This window comes from Trichosurus vulpecula, chromosome 2 (genome assembly GCF_011100635.1).
Source record: "Trichosurus vulpecula isolate mTriVul1 chromosome 2, mTriVul1.pri, whole genome shotgun sequence".
NCBI classification, from domain to species: Eukaryota; Metazoa; Chordata; class Mammalia; order Diprotodontia; family Phalangeridae; genus Trichosurus; species Trichosurus vulpecula.
This window is the reverse complement of record NC_050574.1, coordinates 312297397-312324899: the sequence shown is the minus strand read 5'-3', so window position 1 is coordinate 312324899 and position 27503 is coordinate 312297397. Positions and strand designations below refer to the sequence as shown.

Sequence of the window (27503 nt, the reverse complement as noted above, 5' to 3'; positions counted from 1 at the left end):
TGTGAGCTCCCTGAGGTCAGGGATTGTCTTTTACCGTTCTTTGTATCCCCAGCACATAACACAGTGCCTGGCACATAGTAGGTGCTTAATAAATGTGAGTAGACTGACTCGAGTTTCTTCATCTAAAAAATAAAGGGCTCGGACTTGATGTCATCTGAGGTCCCTTCCAGCTCTAGCTCTATGAGCCTATGTGTACTAACCCTCCTTTGTCCCCTTTATAGGTATAGTAACTGGGGATTCTTTATCCTGCTCACATCCCCTCTACCTGGCTAATGTATGTAAAGTGTCTAGCCCTTAGGCCCTGCAGTTCCCAAAACATCTACAGTGACAGAGACAGCTTCAGAATTATTTCATCACTTTCTATTCTAGTACTAACCCAATTTTCTCTGTCCTGTTCGTGTGCTTGCTATTTACAGCAACTTGGTTACTAAGGGGAACCACAGTTCTTCCTCTCACATGAGCTTTCAGGTTTTCCACTGGTTATATTTCAGGCTAAGATGAGGATGCTAGCAGAGGTTTGTTCTGTGACTTGGGAATACAAACTTTATTCTCGAAAGATTTCATTAGTTGAAAAAAATAAGGCTGGTTTTTATGTTTATTACATATAAGACGTTTATGGAGAGGCAATATGATACCGTGGATAGAGAGCAGGGCTTTGAGCCAGCAAGACCTGGGTTCAACTCCTCCTTTGACACGTGCTAGATTGCTTGACCTTGGGCAAATCACAGATGTGGCCCCCCCACACACACACACAGTGTAGTTTTAAGTGACTTTTGGGATACTCTGTATCTACATGTACACATTGCTAGTATTCACATATTTTTACAGATAATATATTTATACAAGAAATTATAACGTTTATATTATCATTAATCCCTTTAAGTTTTACAAAGCACTTAATATAGGTTATCTCATTTGATCCTCACAACAATCCTGTCAGGTAGGGGCTATTATTATCCCCATTTAACAGATGAGGAAACTAAGGCACAGGGAAGTTGAGTGACCTACCCATAATCACATAGCTGTAAGTGTCTGAAGCAGTATGGGAATTCAGGTATTCCTTATTCCAAGTCCCAAGCTCTATCCAGTACACCACCCAGCTGCCTATATATAAATTGAGGTGAGGAGGGAGAGAACCCTCTTCCTTAGACCCACCTCCATGGATTTAGTCACTTCTGTGGCCCAGAGTGCAATTATGAGGTGTTAAGATTATTAAACTAATTATAAAGATACCTCTATGCCCTGATCCCTTTAGGAGGTGCTTGAGTCAAAAAGGTAACACTGGGATTGGCTGAGTAAACAAATTAGGCTCAGCCTTTGAGGCTTTAAATAGCTAAATCCTAGATGAACTTCAAGTTCAAGTTCAAACGTGGGAGAAGGTGAGCTCCCAGTGTGAGGTGTCATATCTTTGAAACTCACTATTCCCTTTCAGTCCTCCTTCCCCATACGGCTATCGTGTGTCTTGTATTCTCAGACTTGGTCACACCAATCTGTTAAATTAAACCTTGCCAAGGTATTAGCTTCTAAGGGCAGGAGGTATTAGGCCTTTCAGAAATATCTGCATTTTAACAAAATACTTTTAGAAACAAACAAAAAACACCTTTAGGAGAGAGGCAGAAATATTTTTGGGTGACAAATAACAACACCTAGGTAGTTGCTTAGACTGCCTCCTCATAAATTCAGCCTAGTAAATATGTAAGTATACATAGATATCATTAAATATATTTTGGTTTTTATGAAGCCTCTAAAACTGTATATATTTAGAGAGAGCACATGCCCATTTTTTCTTCTTATAACCCAGGAAGGTGTGGCTTTTGTTTGGTGAGGATGCAAATGAGAGTTGGTGCTGTACTCCAATCTGTTCAATAATGTTTTTTGGTGTTAAAATGAGGTAGCTTGCTTTTTCTTGCCTCTAAGTGAAATCAAGGTCAGTATAAAGTATAAAGCTCTGACAGAGAAATAATAGCCCTAGAAAGAGACTACTTCCCAAGTATACATGAAATAGAAAATTCTCTGTGGTAAACCAGCTAAGGTTTACATAAGGTTTGGAGGCTTTAAGAGATAGTTCCTCTGGTTGAATTGCTGCCTAATCCATTATGTTTTTTGGAATCTGGCAATGATTAGAGCCCTAGTAAGAACAGAAACCACATTCTCTTCCTCTCCCTCACTCAACAGAGTTTGGAAAATGGCAGCCACTCTATAGTGTCAAGGGGCTCACTTGAATCTGAACTACGGCAGCTATCTATATCAACGAAGCTTTCCTTGGTGTAGGGACCTTGGCCGTAAAGGTATCAGGATCCTTGCCTGAAAAAGACAGCCCATTTTGGATGGAGCACTAGGTCTACCTCTTAGGTCAACATCTTTGAATTCTTCCCTACCCTATCCCTCAACTATGATGTTAGGGTAGGAACCAATCCAAGGTCAGACTGCTCCATGAGGATCAGGAGTCTCAGTTTATTCCTCTTTTCTTGTTCAACTTAGGCAAGGGATTTAGCTTCCTTGGAATCTCAATGGCATCATAAAATTTAGCATTTAATTATGTTATTATTTCATGTATAATCTTTCTAGTTTGATTATAAGCTCCTTAAGGACTGATGGCAGTCTTATATAGCTTCTCCTTATTCATTGCTATGTCCTCAAGGGTCTCTCCTCGCTCCACTCTGCTTTCTTTACACTCTCTTCCTTGTCAATTTTATCTACTACCAGATTGAGTTAACACTTCTATAGACATCTCTGGACACTGTCACTGTTCCTCACCTTGGAGCTTCTGTCTGTCCCTCTAGGTGCCTTCTCTCATTGGTGAGTTCTTTCTGAGTTCTCCATTTTGGGGAGGGGTCCAGGCTGGACATCCCTAACTCTTCTCCCAGCTTTCTGTATCTTTCTCCCCCATCCCCATTTTTTTATATTCCTTTTATGTGTTTCCTCATGTGACTGTAAGCTCCTTGAAGACCAGGACTCTCTTTCTTGTTTTTGCAGCACAGTATCTGGCACAAAGTAAGTACTTAATAATTGCTTATTGGTTGATTGACTAAGGAATGCTTTTCCTCTTCTCAAATTTCTATGGTAGATCTGTGAAAAGAAAACTGTATTTGGAGTCAGAGAATCTCTGAATACTGATTCTGTCCTCTATGACCTTAGGGCAAGTCACTTAATTTCTGGTTGTTGTTGTTCAGTTGTGTCAGACTCTTTGTGTCTCCATTTGGGGTTTTCTTGGCAAAGATACTGGAATGGTTTGCCATTTCCTTCTCCAGCCCATTTTACAAATGAGGAAACTGAGGCAAACAGGGTTAAGTGACTTGCCCAGGGTCATACAGCTAGTAAGTGTCTGAGGCCAGATTTGAACTCAAGAAAATAAGTCTTCTTTCCTGACTTCAGGCCTGCCACTCTATCCACTGAGCCATCTAGCTGCCCCATTAATGGGCAAACTATTTGACCTTTGAGATCCCTTCCAGCTCTAAAGCTATGGTCCTAAGATCCTGTATCTAATTCTCTGTGAGCATGTTGTACACAGCATAAAGTGAGTGCCTCGAGGGCAGGACTATTTTGGTATTTTTATCAAAAGCATCTAGCACCAGAGCTGTAACCAGGAAAAGGGTGACTGTCTTTGCACCTGGGTGTCAAAATTTAGTGGATGCTGATGACATCTGTATTTTTTCAGCAAGTGAAAGCAATGAACTTAACACCTAGTTAGCAAGAATAATTAGTTTAAAAAGGAATCTCTTGGATCACATTGCTTCCAGAGGATGCATCTCAGGTGAGCTGCTCCTTGGTCTGGCTAGATCCTCTTCTCTTCCCCAGCAGTGTCCTGGGGCTCCTGGTTCCCCTGCTGTCATGAGCTGGTTTCCTGGGGTGTCTCCCTTGATCAGGCCTTGTGTCCTAAGGTCTCTCCACCTCACCCTCACACTAAACTCCTTGCCTCAGGTACCAGAATTTCTAGGTATAGTTTCAAGTATAGAGTGCTTAATAGGCACTTAATAGCTAACATTTATTTATAACTTATTAGCACTTTAAGGTTTGCAAAGCTTTCATGTGTTATTTTATTTGATCCTTACAACCCTATGAAAAGTGTTATCTTTATAAAAATTATTTAAGGCATTTTTAATTAATTTATCCCTCTCATTATACCAACTGCCTCCCCTCCTCCCAATTGGTCAAATTAAAAAAAATCCCTCAATACATATCTGCATGGTCCTACATTAGTCATGTTGGAAAATGTAGGTCTTTGAGTCTTGTTGATCACATCTGTCAGGAAGTGAGTCGTAGGTTTCATTTTCATTCTTTTGAACTCTGTGGTTTATCATTGCTTTGATCAAATTTCTAGCGTTTCAAGGTTGTTTTTCCTCTATAATGTTATTGTGTAAACTGTTTTCCTAGTTCTGCTCACTTCACTCTGTGTCAGTAAAAAAGGTCTTACAAGTTTCCTCTGAAATATTCCTATCATAATTTCTTATAGTACAATGATATTCTATATTATTGATATACCACAATTTATTTCACTTTTGTCCAAGAGGACACCCCTTAGTTTCTAATTTTTGGCTACCGTGAAAAAATTGCCTTTAAAAACAGAACCCCAGATTGGTCCTTTTCTTCTTTTTTTCATTTCTTTGGGTCTAAATAGAGGTATAGCTAGGGCAAAGGGTGTGCACCAACTTTCTACATATTTCCAAACTGCTTTTTCCAGAAGGGTCGGACAATTTTCTGCTCTACTAGCAAAATACCTTTCTACTCTTCCCCCACTGTTAATGCGCAAGTAATTTATTAATATAATCAGATAGCCTAGAAAAAGGCAAAAAAGACATACAAAGAAACAAAGCTTCCAAAAAACAGGTTGCGATAATGTCACAGCTGGTCTTCCCTTTTCTCTCCCTTCCCCATGCCCCTTTTTTCTCCCCTGTGGTCAGAGAGGGGCGAAAAGGAAAGTGACTGAGGAGGAGTTTCCCTTAGTGCAGTTTTCTGGGGAAGCAAGGTGAGAAAGAGGCGACAGAGTAGAGAGATTATTTGCTCCCGCCAATGAAGCTGCTAGTTTGGTCTAATCTGGTCTCCGAATATCTAGGCTTAGTTACTATCCAAATCCTCCTGGCTCTAGTTCCCTCCCTATTGAGTAAGCACCTGACACCTGCCTTTGGACTTATCATCTCTGCTTTTCCCTGCTTGCGCCCAATGGGGCAGAAAGCCCTTACTCTCTCCTTGCTGTTTTGCCATACAGCATAACAAGCATGGAAACCCCTAGAATGACTCTCCTTCCTCCACCTCTTCACATGGATGTACCCAAATACCTGGGCAGAAATATCTACAAGGCCAAATGACCCAGAAACCCCAATGAACCTGGTTAACGTCTTGGTATGGTTTCATAGAAGGGAGTCTGATAAAAGAAAAGCCTAAAACATTCAATCTATTCTTTCTTTAAAAGTATTGCTCTTTTGGTTTTATATCGGCAAAATTTCATAGTGCTTTCCTCTCAGCTATATAATTTTTTTTTTAATGAAGAGAAAAAACCCCAGCAAAATCAATCAAAACAGCAAAAAAAAAAATCTGACAATATATGTAATATTCCATACCACAGGATCATTCTACCTCTGCGAAGCAGTGTAGCGTGTGGTGAGTAGAGTAGGGAGAAGTCTCTTCCTTGACAAGCAAGGGGCTTCCATTGTGTGGCTCAAAGAGAGGCAGAATAGATATCTCTAGCCTCTTCTCTCCCACCCTATTCCAAGAGACATTTTCATTCTTGCCAGGAGGGGAAGCAGGTGGTGGGGTGGGAAGCTACCACTCTGCTCTCCTCAGAGAGAGTGGAGTACCAGGCTAGAAGTATATCTATCTGCTTGCTTAAATATTATTAGTCTAGGGGATATGATTGGGTTAAATCTAACTTCTGATAACTTTTTCATTATTACTGGGGCAAGGTAGACCCCAAACTTATATCCAAGGCTTGACCCCTTTACCACCAAATATCAATTCAACACTGAACACGCATAGTGAATATCAAAGAAAATCCATTTATCCAAATCACAGCAAAACAGAAATCAGAGAAAGTGTATATATAGGAGAATATATACAAGACAATACAGAGAACAGGAGCTCTCCCATTGGAAGCAAGGTAACTTAGTTCAACCAACAGAGAAAGTCCTGGACGTCACCAAAGTCTCTAGATGAGCAAGCTGAGGATAAGGACACGATGGAGACTGTCAGCTCCTCTTGGTTCTTTCCACTCTTTTCTTTTCAGCAAGCTGAAGTGGGGCTGGCCTCTTCCATATTTTCTCTTAAAGCTGGAAGTCAGAAGTGCCTCAAGCAACTTGACACTTGAAGAAGGTCTGAAGCTTGAGGAGTCCCATGGAGGCCTAAAGGAGGCCAGGGCTCTCCTGATCTTCCCAACTCTGCCCTGCCCCTCATGCAGAGCAGGGAATTTATCTCCACCAGTAAGGAGAGAGTGCCATGCCAATGGGATCTGGCACAGGGGTTACATAAAGAGGTAAATATAGAGCATATTCAAAATACTTAAGAGATAAGACATCAGGAAAGACCTTATGTAGTAGGTGACACCTGAATGGTGCCTTGAAGAAAGCCAGTGAGTCTAGTGAGATGGGAGTACATTCTAGATATGTGCAGAAAACATTTTGTGCAAAGGGATGGAGGTGGAAATTGGAATGTTAGGTATGGTTAATAGCTAGCAGGCCGCTTTGACAAGAATGGAAAGTTTGTGTAAGGGAATAATATGAAATAAGTCTGGAAACAAAGGTGGGAGTTCTACTGTGGAAGGCTCTAAAGGTCATATTGAAGATTTTGCATTTTATTATAGAGGCAGGAGGATAATTGAACATAAGCAGAGGAATGACATGGTCAGATCTGTGTTTAAGGGCTATTAGTTTAGATAGCTGCGTAGAAGGGTAGTTGCAGATGCGATATATTAGAAAGAAGAAAACAAAGGCATGCTGGTAAATGTTTAACAACTGGCTCTCCAGGAAAAAAAAGCATATACAATGCACTTTTAAACATTTCTCCATCATTTTCTTAAGCCTAGAGAATTAACAAAACAATGATTCAAGGACTCATTTGTAGCTTTGCCAATTTCTAGGGGGTAAATACTAACACTGAACCGTTAACAAAGCTCTAGAGCTGGTTTGAGCTGGGTCTAGCAACATTCCTGAAGACAATCAATCTATTATGATAGTGCTGCCTAGAGATGATGGGGGTCTCAAATACAGTAGAAGTAATGTGAGTGAAAAGAAAGAGGGTGGATGCCGGAGCAGTTGTAGGGGTGGAATTAAAAAAGTTTAACTACAACAGATTGGATATAGGGACATGAAGGAGAAGGAATAGGCAAAGATGATTCTAAGATAAGGAAGACATTCTTGTTGTACCAAGCCCTAGAATGATATTCATGACCACTAGAAAGAAAACAGCAGAATCTACATGAGAAAAACCAAGAAAATTGAAAATTGCTCAAATTATGAAATGCAGTTGGATGTTTAACCCATTAAGTTTCTTCAAACACATACACATTTTAGACACTTATTATGGTTAGACAATGAGCTATACATTGAATTGAATAGCAAGAGGGTGAACTGGATTGTATCTCCTTAAATTATTATCCTATATCTTTTATAGCCAACCTCCCAGAAAAAGCTACCTACTAACATTGTCACCATTTCCTCTCCTTTTCAGAATCTGAGAGTTGGAAGGGATCTCAGTGGCCATATGTTTCAACCCATATATGAAAGGAATCTCCCTTGTAATATACCCAATAAATATTCATCCAGTCTCTACTTGAAGAACTCCAGCAAGAGGGAATTCACCACCTCAGGAGGTAACCCATTCTACTTTTGGGTGGCTCAAATCATTATTATTTTTTTTTAAATTAATTTTTTCAATTAACAAAAATATACTTTTCTCCCTCAAACCTCACCCCCCTCCCATTAAAAAAAAAGGAAAAACCTTATAACAAATATGTATAGTGGGAACAAAACAAATTCCCAAATTAGTCATGTCTAAAAAATATATGATACACTCTAAATGCATCACCTATCTATGAGGAAGCAGGTAGCATGCGTTATTTTCAGTCCTCTGGAATCTTGGTTGGTCATTGTACTGATCAGAGTTCTCAAGTCTTTCAGAGCAGTTTGTCCTTATGATGTTTCTGATGTATAAATTTCCTGGCTCTGTTCGCTTTCCTCTGCCTCAGTTCGTATAAGTACTCTCTTAAACTTCCTTTCATCATTTCTTACAGCACAATAGCATTCCATTACATTCATATAACATAAATTTTTTCCGGCCTTTTCCCAATTATTTGGCATTCCCTTATTTTCCAGTTCTTTGCTACTACAAAAAGAGCTCCTATAAATATTTGTGTATGTAAATGAAAGAAATAAATAGCTTATAATAAAGCTTTCTGCATCAGGGTGGGACTTCTTGGGGAACAAGGGAGGAAGATGTTAAATAATAATAATACTGATAATAATAACAACAATTACATAGCACTTTATGGTTTGCAAAGCAATTTACGTATGTCACCTCATTTGAACCTCAAAGGAACCACATGAGGTAGAGGCTATTATTATCTCTTTTATAGATGAGGAAAATGAGGCATGGAGAGGTTAAGTTATTTACCCAAGGTCACTCACCTAATCAGTACAAGGCAGCCCAGCATTCTACTCCCTGTACCACTTAGCCTGGGTCATGGTTTATAATTTTTAAATATGTAGTTGTACCCTCTGTGCTCATGTATTATTTAATTTTTTGTACCAATATTCATTAGGGACTAGTGACTTATAGTTTTCTTTAACTTTTTCATTCCCTAGTTTAGATATCAAGACCGTACTTGAATATCACAGAAGTCATTTTTCTAATCTTGCAGTTTGTGTAATATTGGAATTAAGGAGACACTGGGGCATTTTTCTTTGGGAGTTCATTTGTTTTGCTCAGTTTTTTAATTGGGTTATTTAAATTTGCTAATTCTTGTTCTGTTAATCTGGATATTTTATATTTTGGTGTTAATCCATTTCATCTAAATTATCCATTTTATTGGCATATAATTGGGCAAAATAATTTTTGATCATTTCTTTTATTTCATTATTATTGTTTGTGAATTAAGACTTCCTTGGTGCTGGCAATTTAACTTTCTTCTCTTTAAAAAATAAAATTAGCTATTTTATTAAGAAAAAACTCCTAGTTTTTATTCAGTTTTGTTTTCAATTTTCTTAATAAGCTTTTTGATTTTCAAAATTTCTGTTTTGGTGTTGTTTTGGGGTGTGTTGGTTTTGTTTTTCTTTAGTTTCATGTCCATTTCATTGATCTATTCTTTTTCTCTTTTGATAAAAGTGTTTAGAGAGATAAATCTCACCCTAAGATGGATTTTAGTAGCATCCTTAAATTTTTGTTATGTCTCTTCATTTTGTTTGATAAAAGTATCTATTGTTTTTATGATTTGCTCTTTAACCCACCATTTCTTTAGGATTAATTATTTAGTCTCCAATTAATTTTTATTTTTTTCTCAAACCACATTCTCTTCGATCTCTCTGTAGCCCATGCCCTTCTAGATCACCCTCTCCCTCCTTGATCCTCTTTTCTCTCTAGGTTTTTGGGACACCATTCTCATTTCTCCTCCTATCTGAATGCTCTTTCTCAGTCTCCTTTGCTGCTCTCTAACTGTAGGTGTCCCACAAGTTCTGTCCTAGGCCTTCTTCCCTTCTCTCCATGCTACACTTGGTAATCTCATCACCCTGTATTTATCTCCACTTGCCTTTCAGATATCTTGAACTTGGATTCCAGGGGATATCGTAAACTCAACATCTCCAGAACAGAACTTATCATCTTTCCCCCTAAACCCTCCTAGCAACCCCTCCCATCTTCCCTATTAATGTAGATGGCATCTCCATCCTCCCAGTTCCTCAGGCTTGAACCTAGGAATTATTCTTGACTCCTCACTATCTCTTACTGCACATTCAATCTGTTGTAAAGACCTTGATTTCATCTTTATAACATCTCTTAAATATGTTCCCTATTTTCTCTTATATTGCCGCCACTCTGGTGTAGGCCCTTCTTACCACATTCTTGGACTACTGCAATAGCCCTTGGGTGGATTTGACTGCCTCAAATTTCTTCCTACTTCAGTCCATCCCCCTAAAGCACAGGTCAGCCTGCTCAATAAACTCCTATCACCTATAGGTTCAAATATAAGCTTGTCATGCAAAGCTCTTTATAAGCTAGGCCCTCCTACCTTTCCAGTTTTCTTACACCTTGCTCCCTACCAAGTCCACTTTGATCCAGTGACACCGTCCGTCTTCCTTGCTGTTCCATGAACAAGATACTCTATTTCTCAGCTCCAGGCATTTTTTGCAGCTTATCCTCCATGTCTGGAATGCTCTCCCTCCTCATCTCTACACCTGGCTTCCTTTAGGTCCTAGTTAAAATACCATCTTCTACTCGAAACCTTTCCCCGCCTCTCTTAATTTTAGGGCCTTCTAATTTATGATCAAACAAGAAATAGAGAACATTATGAAATGCAAAATGGATAATTCTGATTAAAGTAAAAAGTTTTTGCACAAAGGCAATGCAACCAAGATTAGAAGGAAAGCAGAAAACTGGGAAACAGTTTTTATACCCATTTCTCTGATAAAGGCCTCATTTCTAAAATTATATATATATAGAACTGAGTCAAATTTATAAGAATACAAGTGATTCCCCAATTGGTAAATGATTAAAGGATATGAACAGGCAGGTTTCAGATGAAGAAATTAAAGCTATCTGTAGTCCCATGAAAAAATGCTCTAAATCGCTATTGATTAGAGAGATGCAAATCAAAACAACTCTGAGGTACTACATCACACCTATCAGATTGGCTAACATGACAAAACAGGAAAATGATAAATGTTGGAGATGTGGGAAAATTGGAATACTATTGCATTATTGGTGGAGTTGTGAACTGATCCAACCATTCTGGAGAGCAATTTGGAACTATGGCCAAAGGGCTATAAAACTGCACATACCCTTTGATCCAGTAATACCACCACTAGGTCTGTATCCCAGAGAGAACATAAAAATGGGAAGAACTCACATGTACAAAAATACTTTTAGCAGTTCTTTTTGTGGTGGCATAGAATTGCAAATTGAGGGGATGCCCATCAATTGGGGAATGGCTGAACAAGTTGTGGTATATGAATGTAATGGAATACTATTGTTCCATAAGAAATGATGAGCAGGAGCATTTCAGAAAAATTAGAAAGGCTTGCATGAACTGATGCTGAGTAAAGTGAGCAGAACCAGGAGAACTGTCCTTTACTTCTCTATCAGAAGGTAGGCAGCATGTTTCATCATTAGTCGTCTGGAATCCTAGTTAGTCATTTCTTCAATACAATAGTACTTCATCACATTTATATACCATAACTTGTTCATCGATGGATGATGAAATGTCAATTTATGAGTGTCCCCTCATATTCCCATTTTTTTGCCACCTCAAAAATTTAGATATCTGTGTACATTCTAAGAGTATGTTTTGTTTCAGACTAATCCCTCCCTTAATCTACCCTCCTAATTCCCCCTCCCCACTCCCCTCTTTCTCTTTTATTTCCCTGTTGAGTGAACCCAACTTTGTGTGTGTATATACATATACATACACACAAATATATTTTAGATACAGACACACATACGTACACACACAAACACACATATATGTATATATAAAATCTTTTTTTCTTCCTTCTTTTGACCAGTTCAGATGAAAGCAGGTTCAAATGTCAGCTCCTCTTCTCCATTGCCTCTTCATGTGTACAGATGTCTGTATATACACCCCTCATCCTTCCAGTGTATTCCTCTTCTCCTTTCTTCCCATTCTTAAGATCATCAAGACAAAAGAGAACCACTCCTAAGCCTTGTCTAATTGGACTCCCTCTATGAATCTTGATGATGACAGGGTTCAGAGGGGACACGTATCATTTCCCCATTGAATGTAAGCAATTTACCCTGCCCTTTATCACTGTTCATTCATGTCTACTTCTTTAAGTTTCTTTTCACTCCCATGTTTGAACTTCAAAGTTTCTCCACAGCCCTGGTCTTTTTATCAGAAATGCTTGGAAGTCCTCTACTTTATTAAAAAGTCATTTTTCCCTTGTAGAATTATACTAAGTTTTGCTGGTATATTATTCTTGCCTATGAGCCCATATCTATTGCCTTCTAGAATTTCATATTCCAAGTTCTGTTTCTTTTTAGTAGTGGCTGTTAAATTGTGTATGATCTTGACTGTGACTTCTTGGTACTTAAATTTTTTCTTGCTGGCTGCTTGCAGTATTCTTTCTTTGATCTAGAAGTGCCCGAATTTGCCTATGATGTTTATGGAGTTTTCATTTTGGGATTTCTTTCAGGAGGTGACCAGCGGATTCTTTCTATTTCCATTTTGCCCTCTGGTTCTAAGAGATCTGGGCGGTTTTTTTTTAAGACTTCTTGAAATATGATGTCTACCCCCTTTTTTTTTCAGTCAGGTTGTTCAGATAGTCCAGTGATTCTTAAATTTTTTTCTCTTGTATCTGTTTTCCAAGTCAGTTGTTTTTTGCTATTTTTGCATTTTCTATTTTTCTGGCCTGTTGATTTTGTTTTAACATTTCTTGTCTCATGAAGTCATTGGCTTCCATTTGGTTCATTCTAATTTTCAGAGAGTTTATTATTCACACAAGGTTTTGTACTTTCCTTGTGCCAAGCTGCTTGTTAATTCCCTTTTCAAATTTTTTTCAAGCGCTCTCATTCCATTTATATAAACATTTTTCAACTCTTTTTAAAACTCTTGCTTCATCTCTTCCTGGAATTCTAGTTGTTTGTGTTCAAGCTGTGTTCTTCTCTGATGCATTGCTTATGGATGCTGTGAAGTCATTCTCTTCTTCTGCATTTGTATTTTGAGTGTTACTGCCACATATATTAACTCTTTATGGTTTGATTTTCTTCCTGTTTGCCCATTCTTCTAGCCTATTTCCTGACTTTGGATTTGATACTAGGGCTAGGCTCTCCCACACTTCCGGAGGAAAATTCTAGGCTGGACTTGTTGCTGCTTTCTTGGATTACAGAATGTAGTTTTATTTCAGGATCTTAGGGACATTTTGGGGACCTGCAAGCCTTAAGTGCTCTCAGAGTGGTGTGATCCAGAGCAAAGTCTAATTGCTGTTCTGATGGCTTGAGCTCTGCAAGTTCCCGATTTGGGTTTGAGCAAGAGTGGACTGCTGTCAGACTCTGCCTCTATCAGCCAACTCTGCTGGTTCAGAGTAGCAGAATTGTAGCCTCTCCATTGGTCTGGGATTCCTGTCTTGGTCATTCCTCTGCAGGCTGGGCTAGATGCTGGAAGTGAGACCCTGCTCTGGCTTGGGGATCTGAGCTATACCTCTGCTGCTGATGTCTGAGTTGCCTCTTTTCAAGGTCCCTTCTTGTGGAACATTGCCCCCCCCCCCCCCCATACAGGTCCCTCTTTTCAGTCAGCCCCAGATTTGTGACCCAGAACTGGATAGTAGGAGCTGCCAATCGGCACTTGTCCACAGCACAGAGGCCTTCTCTTTTGGTACTGGTACACAGCCTGCCCTTTGGCTATTCAGTATTCCACTGCTCTGTCCTTCTGTCCCAGACCTGGCAGGTTGGGAGAGCAGCGGATAGAGTGATGGGCTTGGAGTAAGGAAGACCCGAGTTCAAATCTCACCTCCGACACTTACTAGCTGTGTCACATCTGTTTGCCTCAGTTTCCTCATCTATAAAATGGGGATAATAATAGCATCTACCTCTGAAGGTTGTTATGAAGATAAAATGAGATGGTAATGGTTTAGCGCTTACTATCGTGCTTAGCAAATAGTGTTCTATAAATGTTAGCTATCATTGCTGTATGTTACCTGTCCCCAGTATCCAAAGATCTCCCTGTCTCTCTGTACTAAGTTCATCTGGACAAATGACTCCCTGTTAATTTTTTTCTGAATTTTCTCATCAGGATTTGGTCTGGTGCATTTTCTAGATTTGACCGGAGCAGAGCTCACCCAGGCTTTTCTGACTATTTTCCTAAGAAGGCCAAACGACTTGACTGAAGGCAAGTCATCTACATTTTTAAGCCTCAACATCCTCATCTGAAAAATGAGAATGACTGCAAGTAGCTAGTAAGAATCCAGCAAACTAATGTCATGAAGGACTTTTGCAAAACTGTAATATGAATTTACATACCATACATAATATGGTAATTCATATGGAATATGAATTTACATACCATACATACCATTCAACCTCTAACCTGAGGCAAAATGAATACTTAGAATATTCTCTACATGAGTCCTTTGCAGGAAGATAATCAACACGTTGAATCTGAGGGACATTGAGGATGACTAGGCTTGAGACATCTGGTGATGCATGATGTTCTTTTAATTATTATTTAGGCCTTGCATTTACCAAGCAGAGTCAAAGGAAAGGAAAGGAAAGGGGAAGATTCCCCAAGGCATTGTTAGTAAGGCTGAAAATACCAATAAAAATATCTTGTGCCCTTATGTCATAAACTCAAGATGTTTTTAACACTTTAATACAAATATTTACCAGACAATACAGAGGGAGTGAGATAACTCAGCTCAATCAACAGAGAAAGTCCTTAATCTCACACTAAAGAAAAACTCCCTGAAGCCTTTACAGGGGCAAGCTGTAGGGAAATGATGAAGACTGCCAGCTCCTCGCATGTCTTTTGCTTCAGCAACCTGAAGTGAGGCTAGCCTCTTTCATCTTCTCTCTTGAAGCTGGAAACCCACTGTCAATCCAAGAAGACTCTAGCTTGGAGGTCTCCAAAATGAGGACTCAAAGGAGATTAGAGAGAATTGAAGTATTCTCACCAACTCTCACCTCACCTCTCACCAACTCTGTTCTGCCCTTCATGGAGGGCAGGGCCTTCATCTCCCCCAATAAGGAGAGAGTCCCATATTAATGGCTTTGGGACAGCAGTTATACAAATAACTACCTAGCTATAATAGCCTGTTATAACTTGTTTGAGCCAGGAAGGAATGTGGTCTGGGAATAAAAATGGATGGTGATAGCACCTGATCCAAATTCTCCTGACTAACAGAACCATATAATCATTGAATTGGAAGGAGCTTTAAATATCACCTGATCCAACTGCCTCATTTTTACAGATAAAGAAACTAAGGCCCAGAGAGATGAAGTGGCTTGCTCAAATTCATTTAGCAAGTTAGTGGCATAGAAAAGGCTAAAACTCATGGTTCTTCTACTCTTTGTACAGATTTTCTCAATGAATGTGGATATGTATTTAACACTGGGTGGAATTTCTTTAGAGCAGGGTTTCTAAACCTTTTTTTGTGTCATGGACCCTCCCTGGCCCTAGTCTGTCTGGGGAAGCCAAAGGACTCCTCAGAATGTTTTTAAATGCATAAAACAAAATGCATGGGCCTACAAAGGAAACCAATTATATTGAATTACTGTGTGTAAACAGGAAGTCTTTGATAACATATAATCCAGAAGCTGGTCTAATAATTAAAATAGTTTTGAAGTAGTGATGAGAGTAAATGATTGTTATCTATCTACACAATTATACTGTGATATGAAAATATCAGTGATTTCTACTGGTGACAGTCACATGCAATGTTCGTAGTACTGTGGCTTGTTGCCTACCTTCATAATTGAAGGAAATGCAGAGTTTTAGTTAGCAGTTAGGGAAAACAAAGATGCAATATTTTTTCCCATCCAAATTGAGACCCCCTGAATTCTCTCCTCAGATTAAGAACCCCTGTCTTAGAGGGTATGCAGGCATTTGTAGCCCATGTGTCAGGTGGTAAGCATGCATTTTGTAGTATCAGAAGAAAACCAGAGGGAAGGAATGGCAGGTAGCCTTTGACCTTCACAATGCTCTGGGTATCAGAAGAATTTTAGTCCAGCTTATTGTAAATCGTCTCTCCTTGACGACCTCAACCAACACCCTGACAACCTTTGAGTCTCCTCTTTATCAAAATAGGAAAAATTGGTGCCTAAGGACAAAAGGCCTAAGGCCCTGTAAGTGGTAAGTCACTAACATTTATGAAGCTGGTTATCTCATTTGGTTAGGGCATAACCATAACAAAGGGCCCATGACCACATCTGTTTTTTCTCTCTAGGTCTATCAGCTTTTCTGCGTTTCATAATTACAGCCTACTTCTATATACCCTGTTACTGGTCACAAGGAGGATCTGGCAAGAAAGTGCGAATGGTTCAAGTGAAGCCCCTACTCATGGCTGGAGCCACATTTAAAATTGCTCTGACTATCCTGGTGGTTCAAAAACCATCTCCTTTCACTTACAGAAAACAGCACGTCATTAAGCATTTCTTTGCCCTGGCAAACAGTCAGACATTGGAGAGGGCCAAGCAGCCCCCCAAGAACTCTTCCGGTGCAAACCCTATGCTTTGGGGCGGATGTTAATATTATCAATATTTTACACATGAAAAAACTAAAGCCTGAACAGGTTACTCAAGTCTTGGCCAGCTTCCTTTCATAGCTAACACTGGCAAATCTTAGAGGCTTTTCGCAGTTCTGTGAAAACAGGCACTGACACCCAGGTACGCATATGGTCCTGATCCTGACACCATATGAGAACTCGAGATTAAAATATTATATAATCCAGAGAAGTTGTATGCAAGCTGAATTTTGGTTAATGATTTTAGATGTACTTAAAGAAACCATTTAACTCTTTTTGATAGCAGATAATACTTTAGAATAAAGCGAATAAGCTCGTCCTGTGTTAGTAAATTAGGGAGATTAGCATTTCCGGGTTTTTAAAAAAAGTACGCACCACTCCTTGCCAAGCTGTAACAAAGAGGAGTAAGAAACACCTCCGCACATTTCAGAGAGCAGACACTGCCTCACCTGTGCGCATGCTCTGATCAAGCCTCTGATCAAGCTGCGCCTCTGGCCAGCTGAATTCCGCCCCCGCACCCTCTGACCCCGAGGCGCACCAGGTGCGTGATGACGCAAAGGCGTGCGCTTGGTGGCTCGGAGGGGAAGATGGCGGCCAGCTTGGGCCGGTGAGGCGGTAACTCCAGCGGTGGGGAGAGAAGGAGTGGAGGTGGCGGGAACGCGCCAGACGGCGGAGACCTCTAAGAAGGAGCCAAGGCCGAAGACTCCACCCTTAACTTGGGCGGAGGGGAGCCCAGCCCAGAGACTGGACGGTGAGTGCGGCGCCGGCAAGGGACGCGGGGCGGCGTGAGGCGGTGGCGGCTCCTTCTCCGCCATTTTCAGGCCCGGCCGTTGCGTGCTTCGGGGCTGGGAAGAGCCGCCGCCACCGCAGGCTTCTTTGGGGACCGGGGCCGAGAGCGGGGCCCGGGGAAAGGACAAGGGTGTTGGGAGGCTGCGAAAACCGCCGCCGTAGTGGACGCGGCCCCTGCAGCAGGAGGAGGTCGGGGGCGTGGAGGGCCCGGCGTGAGTTGGCCTTGGCCGAGGACTGCAGGCGGGGGCTGGGCAGGCCCCCCGAAAACAGCGAAGTTTGGTGCAGACAAGCGCTTCCGCAGCGATGCGGGGCCGGGGGCGTCCGCCGCGGGCTTGGGGCGTGCAAGGGAGCCTCGTGGACGTTGTGCGAAGCGTCAGGAGTCTCCTGCTGCTGGGGTCCGGGACCGGAAAGCAACGTGTGTAATTATCAGGTCCCGGGTGGGGGGGGGGTCGGGGAGGGGGCTGCGGACCCTTGTTTGCTCCGCAATGAAGTCCATTTTTAGTCGAGAGTGTTGCTTTTTTAAAAATAATGTTTGTCCTTTTTTTCCCTGCCTCTGGTCCCAATTCTAAACCACAGACCATGTATCGGTAAACTTAATATCTACGGTCATCAGCCCAACGTTTTGGAAATACTAAATGTTAGCCTACTTGGGCTTTGTATTTGTAAGCTTTATCTCCCAAGGGTAGTGCTGCTTCACTGGGGGGAGGGAGGACAACTGTGGAGCTGGATCCAGGAAAGCATGTGTTACTGGGTTAAAACCTTGAGAAGAAGAGCTTACTTGGTCGTTATTTCTGCCAATACTAGTTAACCGTTGGAGCCAGAGTCTTTACAAAGAATGTTTTACTATTAAATCAATTTGAGATCTAACGAGGTTATTTGTAAAAGTACTTAGCACCGAGTTTGGCCGTGATAGGCCCTATGTAAATGCTTGTTCCCTTCCCTCCTTTCCCCCTGTTACGATCCTCGTTATAAATAATGCATTTAGAAGGGAACCCTCGATTTCCCTTACTATTCTAGGTCGATTTTATAATCTGTTGATTCGGTTTTTAAAACCATCACCGTCAAATACTCCTTCCATATTAGAACTCCCTTGTAACAAATAGAATTAAACAAAACAAAATATAAAGCCGTATGTATTTCCTACTTGCCATATCATAAGATAACCATAACAAACAATTCTCAAAATTTGAATGTGAAATAAAGGAAAGGGTAGACTAGAGATTGGGTGGTCAGTAGAGAAGTCTTTAGTTAGCACCAAAATTGCATTGATAAATGTTAAGATATTGATGGAAATAGAAATATGCAGTATTTTTCATGAACATCCTGAGCTTATAGGAATTTTATCTACCCTCTTTTAAGTAGTTTTATTAGGTAGGGCAGGGACTCCCTTGGGGGTAGTCTGAGAGGGAAAGCACTAAGATTAAGGAGGACTGGAAAAGAATATCACCCCTTCTAACACTGAGATCTTAGCAGATTTTAATTCTGTTACTTGGAATGGCAAATTTTTATTATTTTTCATTTCAATGAGTAGCCTCAGACCACCATTAAGCTTCCTGGTCAAGTTTCTAATTTTTTTGTTTAAAATGTGAGGAAGAATCAAGTTACTGTTTCCCACCGACACAACTCATCTTCTGGACAGGAGTTTGGCTTAGCTCTGTGGCGAAGCTCTGGTTGTGGAAGAAAGGCTGGTAGATAGTATGTAATAAAATCAGAGTTATGTGATAGCAATAGTAATTGCAGTATTTTGCAAAAAGACATCATGGGTTATATATAGTTCCTGGGGAAGATTTCATGGAGGAGGTGTGACTTAAATAGAGTCTTGAAAGGTAGAAAGAATTTGAATCTTTAAGGAAGAGGAAAGGAAAATGCATTCCTGGTAGGAGAAATGGTTTGGGCATCATGTCTAGGAGAGAGGCTGTGTGGAGCTTTTGTGTTGGAGGGTAGTGGGAAATGAGATATTAGGTTTGTACTTGATTTGGTAGGTTTTAGGGATTGTCTATAGGATTAATTTCTGATTTTATAGCCACCTCCCTCCCCTCAGATTTGCTTCCCCCATTCACCTTATTCTTTCTGCCTCAGCATATCCTACCTTCTTTTGTCAGGCCAAGTTCTACCCATCCTTCAAATCGCTGGTTGAGTATTTCCTCCGTAAGACCTTTTTGGTTTATTATAGTCTATCCTGTGTAATGAATGGATAATGTTAAGATAAGTGTTTTGTAGAGTTAAAAGTTGACTTGAGAAAGAATTGCATAGTGGAGAAAGCCAGCCTCAAACAGTTAGCCTTGGGTTTAAGATTTTGAACCTAAAGTTCAAAGTTTCAGTATTGCCTGGGCAGCAGTGCCAGCGTCCCAGCCAATTTTCTAAGAGTATAAGTTGCCAAAAGAATTTTTTATTTGCATTGGTAGAGGGAATTGCCTTATTGGGAACCCCCCAAAATAGCAAAATCGCTATTTGAATTGGGGGCCCCCCCATCCTATAAGAAACAACTTTCAGGTGTACATCTAGTTGTTAAAACTTGTGTCCAGGAATTTTTCAGTATTAGTGTAGCAATAAAAAGGTTTTAGAGCTCTTTATTAATGAAGATCTAGGTTTGGAATCATGCTACTAGTCTTAAGGGTCTATAATATTTTAAATCTCTGACTTTAATGTTTCCTATCATTTCTCTTCTGTGTAGATTATGTGGGTAGGTCTTTTTGAAGCAGTTAAAGCTGAATGCAACTAATACTGCTATTTTCTGATTTTTAGTGATATCTTCAAAATATTTGAATTTATTTCAGTATTTTAAAATTTCATTTCAAACATTTAGGACAACAATAGCCTAACTAGAACTGTAGCATCAGCAGGCACTTTATTGAATACATTATATACTTATGTTTTAGGTCAGTGCAAGATGATGGGATGGATTGCATAAAGATGGATATAATGCACTAATTTGTTGAGTATGGATTTTCTAGAAGTCAAGTTAATAGGTATTTATTAAGTACCAGGCACTGTGCTAAGCATTGAGTATACAAAGAAAGGTAAAAGTCTTAATTTACAGTATGATGAAGGAAACATAACTCTATACAGACAAGCTATGTAGAAGATAAACTGAAGATAATTATTAGAGGAAAGGCAGCATTAAGGGGGATTGGCAAAGTGGGATTTTAGCTGAGACTTGAAGGAAGCTGGGAAAACCAGGAGGCTAAGATGAGGGGGGAATGAGTTTCAGGTGTAGGAGACAGCTGATCAAAATAGCTGAGGTAGAAAGCTGCAAAGGTAGGAAGAAGCCAGGTTATGGAGGACTTTACAATCCAGATTATATTTTCTCTTTGATCCTGGAGTTGATTGAACGTTGGGGGTGGGATGGAGGAGGGAGGTGACATGGTTAAACTTGTGCTTTAGGAAGATCTGTTTGGCAGGTGAGTAGAGAATGGACTGGAGTGGGAAAAGACTTAAGACTTGGAGAACAATGAGCAGTTTATTGCGGTAATCCAAGTTTGAGGTCACAGGGACCTGAACACCAGGGTGTTGTATGATTTGTCAAAGCAACTGTGAAGGAATGGTCAGACAGATAGGAGGAAAACCAGGAGAAAACAATGTCATGGAAAACTAGAGAGAAGAAAGTATCCAGGAGAAGAGGGTCATCAACAGTGTCAAAGACTGCAGAATAGTCATGAAGAGTGAAGATTGAGAAAGGACCATTAGATTTGGCAATTAAGAGATTATTGGTAAATTTGGAGAGAGCAATTTCAGTTGAGTGATGAGGTCAAACCAGAGTGCTCTGAGTTTAGAATAGAGTAAGAGGAAAGGAAGTAGAGGTGTTGATTGTACGTATCTTTCTTTTGGAAGGGAGGAGTTTGGCCAGAAAAGGAGATAAAGGATGATAGCTAGCAGAGATGAATGGGTCAACTGAGAGTTTTTTGAGAATTGGGGACACATGGGCATGTTTGTAGGTAGTAAGGAAGCAACCAGTAGATAGGGAAAGATTGAAGGTAAGAAAGAATAGGGATGAGATGGGGCAATCTGATGGAAAAAAATGGGATGGAATGGGATTATTTGTGTGTGTTGAGGTAGGTTAGCCTTAGCATGGAGAAGGACCACTACCTCTTTGTGTGAAACGGGTAAAGGAGGAGAAAATGGCAGAAGGTATATTAGTGGTGAGAGTGAGGAGGAAGGGGAGAAGAGGGAGCTCATGGTGAATGGCCTCAGTTTTTTTTTTTTTTTTAAGTAAAATATGAGTCAAGGTTCTTGCCTGAGAGGGGTTGGGGAATGGGGAGCCATGGGAAAGGTTTGAGGAGTGACAAAAGATTTGAGAATCCACTCCGATGAATAGGTTAGTCAATCAATTAGGGAGATGTAAAAGACTTGCTTTGCTCTTGTGAGGGCCTAAAAGTAACAAATTTGTCTGAGGTAGCTAGGTGGCTCAGTGGATAGAGAGCACTGGTCCTGAACTCAAAAGGAATCGAGTTTAAATCTGGCCTCAGACACTTATTAGCTGTGTGACCCTGCACAAGTCACTGTACCTCTGTTTACCTTACTCCCCTGGAGAAGGAAATGAATGGCAAATCGATCCAGTATTTTTGCTAAGGAAACCCCATGGACAGCATTGGTATGATATGGTCCATGTGGGGTCATGAAGAGTTGGACAGGATTGAAAAACAACACAAATTTGTAGTAGACCCAGTCAGCATGGTTTTTTGCCAGCTTCATTCAGCAGTTCCCGTGTAGGGGTGGAGGCAGGGTATGATGGGAGTAATACAGGGGTGTGGCTTGGTAGGATATTTTATATTAGGAACTGTAAAATATCTGCTTTAAATTATGCTAACCTCAAGACTCCTTAAATTACTTAAGTTCATATGCACTAGATAAAAGGCTTAACTTCACACTAGACTTCCTGTCCTCACTTCTAACCTAAGCATCTAAGAATTAGAACAATTAAATTCTAGTTCAATAGAAATAGTAAATAAGATGATTATAGATACATCAGTGGTGTCAAACCGTAATAGAAATGGGGGCCACCAAACTATGTAAAGATTCCTGCAGGCTACATAATGACTTTGTTTAGAAAATGTAATATGATCTGTTTTATTTACTGTATTTTAATTTATTTTGTTAAATAGTTCCCAGTTACATTTTAATCTAAGTTTGGCAGCGTGTTTGACACCTAATGTGCATATTTCTTACATAGACTCAAAATTGAGAGTAGGATAGATTTATCCTTATGTAAAACTGGATAATTTCTTAAAAAAAATTTATTTTCAGTTCCAAATTCTTTCTCTAGCCTGTCACCACTCCTTGAGAAGGCAAGAAGGCAAAAACTTGATAAATTTTGAAGATATTTTCTGATCACAAGTTACTAAAAAGGTATGACCTTAAATTCATTTCTAGACCAATTTCAATACTGTTTATTTAGACAGCAACTTTAAAAAATTCACTTTTTTTCTTCCTCATCTCCTTTCTAATTGTGAGGGAGGGCCTTAGACTAGTGCTGTATGATTACTTTCATCTCTATGATCATAAACTTATTTCATAGTATTTCCCTTCACATGTTCCATCCCAGTCAAACTGTTCTGCCAGGTGTGTCCCTCTGGTATGCCTCTGTACAAGTGGTTTCTTATGTGGTTTCTTACGTCTCCTTTATTGTACTTGCTTAACACCTTCAGCTCTAGAATCTCTACCTTCCTTCAAAAGACAGCTCAGGCATAATAGAAGGCCTTTCCCAATATTTTGCCCCTCCCCAATTGTCATTGCTTTCTTAGATGTGAAATTTTGTATATCTGTGTTACTGATACAATAGCTCTTTAAGGACAAGGACTGAGTTTTTTTTGTTTGTTTTTTGGTAGCCCCAGAACTTTTCACAGTGCTTTGCTTATAGCAGGTACTTAATAAATAAGTTGGTTTGATTTAATGATTCTTTATGAAGAATATGAATATAATATATTTGTCATAATATTATATTTATATATTATATAAATATAATATATAATATCAATATGTAATAAAATGTATGAATACATAATATGAATATAAATAAAATATATTATTTATATGTATTGTATAAATAATATAAATAAATACAAAATGCTTTATATTTAGGTAAAGTTACATTTAGGTAAAGTTGCTTTTTTCCTAATTTCAGTATTGGTTTCATTCATTGTACTGAGAAACGACCCCTTTTTTGACTTTTAAATACTTAGTTTGAAATCATGTAGTAATTTCAGATTATGCGATAGCTTAATATGAGGAATTAGTTCTTACTTTGAAGTTGTGGTCAATAAATCTTATTGAAATGTCACTAAATTTTAAACAGTATCACAAAGAATATTGTACTGAAGTACTCTCTCCGTAAGGTCTCGTTTTAGTGTGGAGGTGACCTGGATGGTGGAGTATAAGTTCTGTTTAGACCTTAACCACTTGGAAAGGCTTTGAGTATAGATCCTGTGATAGATTGTGTGTCTGTTATTTGAAATTCAGAGAGGCTCATTAACCAAGGTTGGCTAGTGAGGAATTTTTAGGCTTCAGCAGCTGGTTACTGAGGTTGGGGAAGTATCCCTACTAACCAAATTATAGATCCATGAGTTACAATGAAATATGAGAAAAGAATATCGTGCATTTAGTTTTTATCCAAGCTTAACTTTTCCACAGAAGTCATTATGGGTATAAGATGTACCAACACACACACACACAAACACACACACACACACACACACACTCCCCCCCCCCCATGTATGTGTATATATATTATATATTTTTCATAGGTATATAAATTTCCCTTTTATTTCCAGAATATACTTATAAATTGCCTAGTGGATGGATGAGTACAGAATTCAGTTTTTACCAAAAAATGGTAAAAAATGGTTATTAAAATCCTTGTTATGGTCTGTGAACAAATAGTGAATAGGCCATAGTTAAAAAAAATTGTTTTACAGTGAATAGTTTTAAAAATAAGCAAATTTAGGTTACATATTAAAAAAAACTGATTTTTTTTTTTTTTTAATCATTGAAGAATGAAGAGTGTAAGTTATGGTCATAAATGTTAGTATGAACTATTTATCGACTAGTTAGGAAGATTTATGTTTAGGAATCCAAAAGCTTTCATTATGTAAGAAGTTGTTTCACGTGTATTCTATAGATTTTATCCATTTCCATAAATTTACTATTGTGGAAGGCATGAGGTACATGAAGAAAAGTAAAAAGCTCTGAATCAGAGGTATCGAAAACTTAGATTTTTTGTTTTAGTATGCTGTTGCTTGTATATAGTGTTATAGTTAAATGTTACCCTAGTAATTCTGTAGCTTAGAACATGCAAATTCTCTTGCCCAGGGGAAAAGAGCCAACTTGCACTAGTGCTGACTATTGTTAGTAGAGTATAAGCACTAAACCTGTACAGGCTAGTAACTTTTCATACACTTTTAGGGTTTTGGTAGGGAGCACTGATAAAGTGCCAGTAATAGCCCTCTCTGGAAATCATTCCTGATGGACATTGTGAGAAAAGACAGACCTGGAAATCTGCCAAAATCCATTGTCATACTATACTATTCAGTAGGAGACTGTTGAGGGGCATGAGTTTATTATATTCAAACTTCTTTGTTTGAAATATAAGCCTTTCAAAACTAAAAGGTAGCCACTCAGACAGAACATGGAAGGATAATTTTATAGCAGGTCTTTACTGTAAGACTTGTACACTCCAGTCTTTGGAAAAGTGGGAGAGCATAGGCAAGTAATAAAGAGCTTTAATATATAAAATAAGCAAAAACTGGTTTCATAAAGTATTTTAAAGTTTCACGTGTAGAAACTTAAAGCTTCTCTTCTAAAATAATTTTTTGAATGTTGACTGTGTAGTTAATTCTTTCAGCTAATTTATTTTGAAAAAGTACCTGAAATAATGGCTTTTTTATTTGCTTGCTATCCCTTTGTCAACAGGACTCTGGAATTACTCATTTAAGAGAGATGAATTTTATAACTTTTTTTTTGAGGGGGCAAGGCAGGGCATTTGGGGTTAAGTGACTTGCCCAAGGTCACACAGCTAGTAAGTATGTCAAGTGTCTGTGGTCACATTTGAATTGAGGTTCTCCTGACTCCAGGGCTGGTGCTCTACTCACTGCCCACCTAGCTGCCCCGAGAAGTGATGAATTTTGATACTTAAGTGCAGTGAATACAAATGAAATCTCAATTACTGTATTAAAATAGTATAGTAAAGTACGAAGATCATTGGACTAGTATTCTGGAGATTAGGTCATATATAGCCTTTACTCTGCCACCCATTAGTTTGGACAAATCAGTTTTCTCTGGGCCTTAAGGGAGTTTATCTGATTTTAATACCCAAAAATTAGGAGGCTTTAAATGTTTCCTTGTAAATTTGTTCTTTTTGATTGGGTACATTTAAATTTCAAGGTGTTAAACAGTCTCTAATATCATTGGCACCTTTTTTGCATTTCTATAATGACAGCATTTAATTTCAAGTAAGGTGAAGAAATTAGACACTAAGGGGAAATCTTATTTAAAAGATTCTTTAAAGATACTTTGCCCTGAAACCTAATGCCCTCTGATTCAATATAGTGAGAGCATCCACTGTAACAGTGTTTTAGGTGGAACTTGGGTTGGTCTTTTATTGGATTACTGTTTTTTGAAGCAGGTTAAATTATTCCTTTTGTTGTGGCATGATTCTTTAATTAAGAGAGCCAGTCAGAACCACAGGGGGTAACCTATACATCTCATTGAAATTAGCAATTCTTTTTCTATTCTAGTCACTTTCTGTAAGAGATAGGTAAAAGTTAGGTTTCCACAGAAGAGTTAATTGAGTAAAGTTAGGGAAAATTAGGTTTCCACAGAATAGTTAATTAAGTTTCAGCTTGAACAAAGGAGTAAAAATTAACCAGGATGAGAGTCCTCAACCAGTCCAAATCAACTTTGTGGTTTTGGTAGATGCCTCAGACCCAGGATGTAGGGGAACTGGTCTAAACGGTCCAGATAACGGTCAGGGTTGAAGAGAAAATTGGGTCAAATGGCCACCATGCATGCTTAATTGGCTAATTGAATATTACCTTACACACCCACAGGGAGGAGTTTTCCACCGTTTTTTAACATGGGACGTAAGTTGAGGAGGGGGGAACATGCCAAGGAGTTAGTTGCGTGTTGGGGGCATATAGGGGAGATTGTGACACAGAAGGGAGTGGACCAATCCCTTTTCTGAAGGGAGGTACTGAGCTGATGGTGCATCAATCTATGTCAGCCTAAGAGAATAGAGGTGGGCTCACTCCTGTATTCCCCACTTCCCCTTACTTGAGAAGGATGGAGTCTGCTCCTGGCCAGGAATGTTTACCAGTTCCTTTAAATTCCTCAATAATAATAAATTGCCCTTGATACCTGAATTTCAGTGTCAAGTGTATTTCTAACACTTTCCTTTTGGAATGTTTGCAGGCAATTCTTTCAAAGACTTTCAGTTTTATAATATCCTCTTAGTAATCTTTTAAATTCCAGTTGCAAGCTGGGTGTTAAGCCAGTTTTTTGTCATATTTAACTATCGGTGAAAAGGTGAACTACTTAGAATACCTTGGTAAAAATATTTCCAGGTTTTCATATGCCTACGCATTCCATGCAAGTCATAGAATTTAGAGCTAGAGATAAGGAAATGCGGTTCAGTCAGTTAACCTTATTTACTTCAGAATTATGGCTGGTTCCTTTTGGAGTTAAAATTAGAAGACAGTTCTTTTGACAGTCCAGTGTTCTTTCAACTATGTTAAACTAAATTTTAAAAAGTATTTGTTATAATATAATTTGAATCTCTTTTGGAGTTTGTTTTCAGATGACACCTAGCCTGGTACCTGTTCTAATTTTAGCTGACATTCAAATGACTTGTAATAAAATACACAGATCAGATTTTATTACAACAGAAATTTAGTACTTTAATGGACTTGCAACTGGAGCTTTTGAAGTATTTTAATTTTAGTGAATGTTCTGTTGTGTTGGTAAGTGACTTGTAGAACCTTGATCAAAGGTTTTGGCTGAAACTTTCTTAGCAGGTAATTTTCCTTATCCCTGTTTCATACTTTGTTAATCTTTTTTCCCTCTTATACATTAGGATTACAATAGGGTGCTTTTCTTCCTTGGACAAACGTGCATATATCCCTGGAATTAGGAGCATTAAAAAAATTAACCAATAAAGTACCAGTGGTTTGTGAGTAGTAGAGACTTTTGCAGTAAAGGCAAAAAAGTAATTAGAGATTTGAACAACTTGTAGTTAGGGCTCTTATTTCTTTAGTTTGGAAATAGGGGTTTTGAGTTGCAGCTTTCATGGGTTTAGCCCTGTACTCTCAACCAAACGCTTTATCATTCTCATTT

At 39.1% G+C, this 27503-nt stretch overlaps 1 protein-coding gene across 4 annotated transcripts in view; it reads left to right on the top strand.

Moving 5' to 3' along the window:
- Positions 1 to 16920: 16920 nt before the first annotated feature.
- Positions 16921 to 27503, top strand: part of WDR33 (WD repeat domain 33) — a 121014-nt gene continuing 110431 nt past the window's right edge. For 2 of the 4 annotated variants that reach the window (XM_036744278.1, XM_036744280.1), the window contains exon 1: positions 16921 to 17142. The gene's annotated coding sequence lies outside the window, so the exon portion shown is untranslated. Of the gene's footprint in view, positions 17143 to 17518; positions 17596 to 22443; positions 22527 to 27503 lie in introns of those variants that run through there. The other 2 variants (XM_036744279.1, XM_036744281.1) reach the window with 2 other exon arrangements.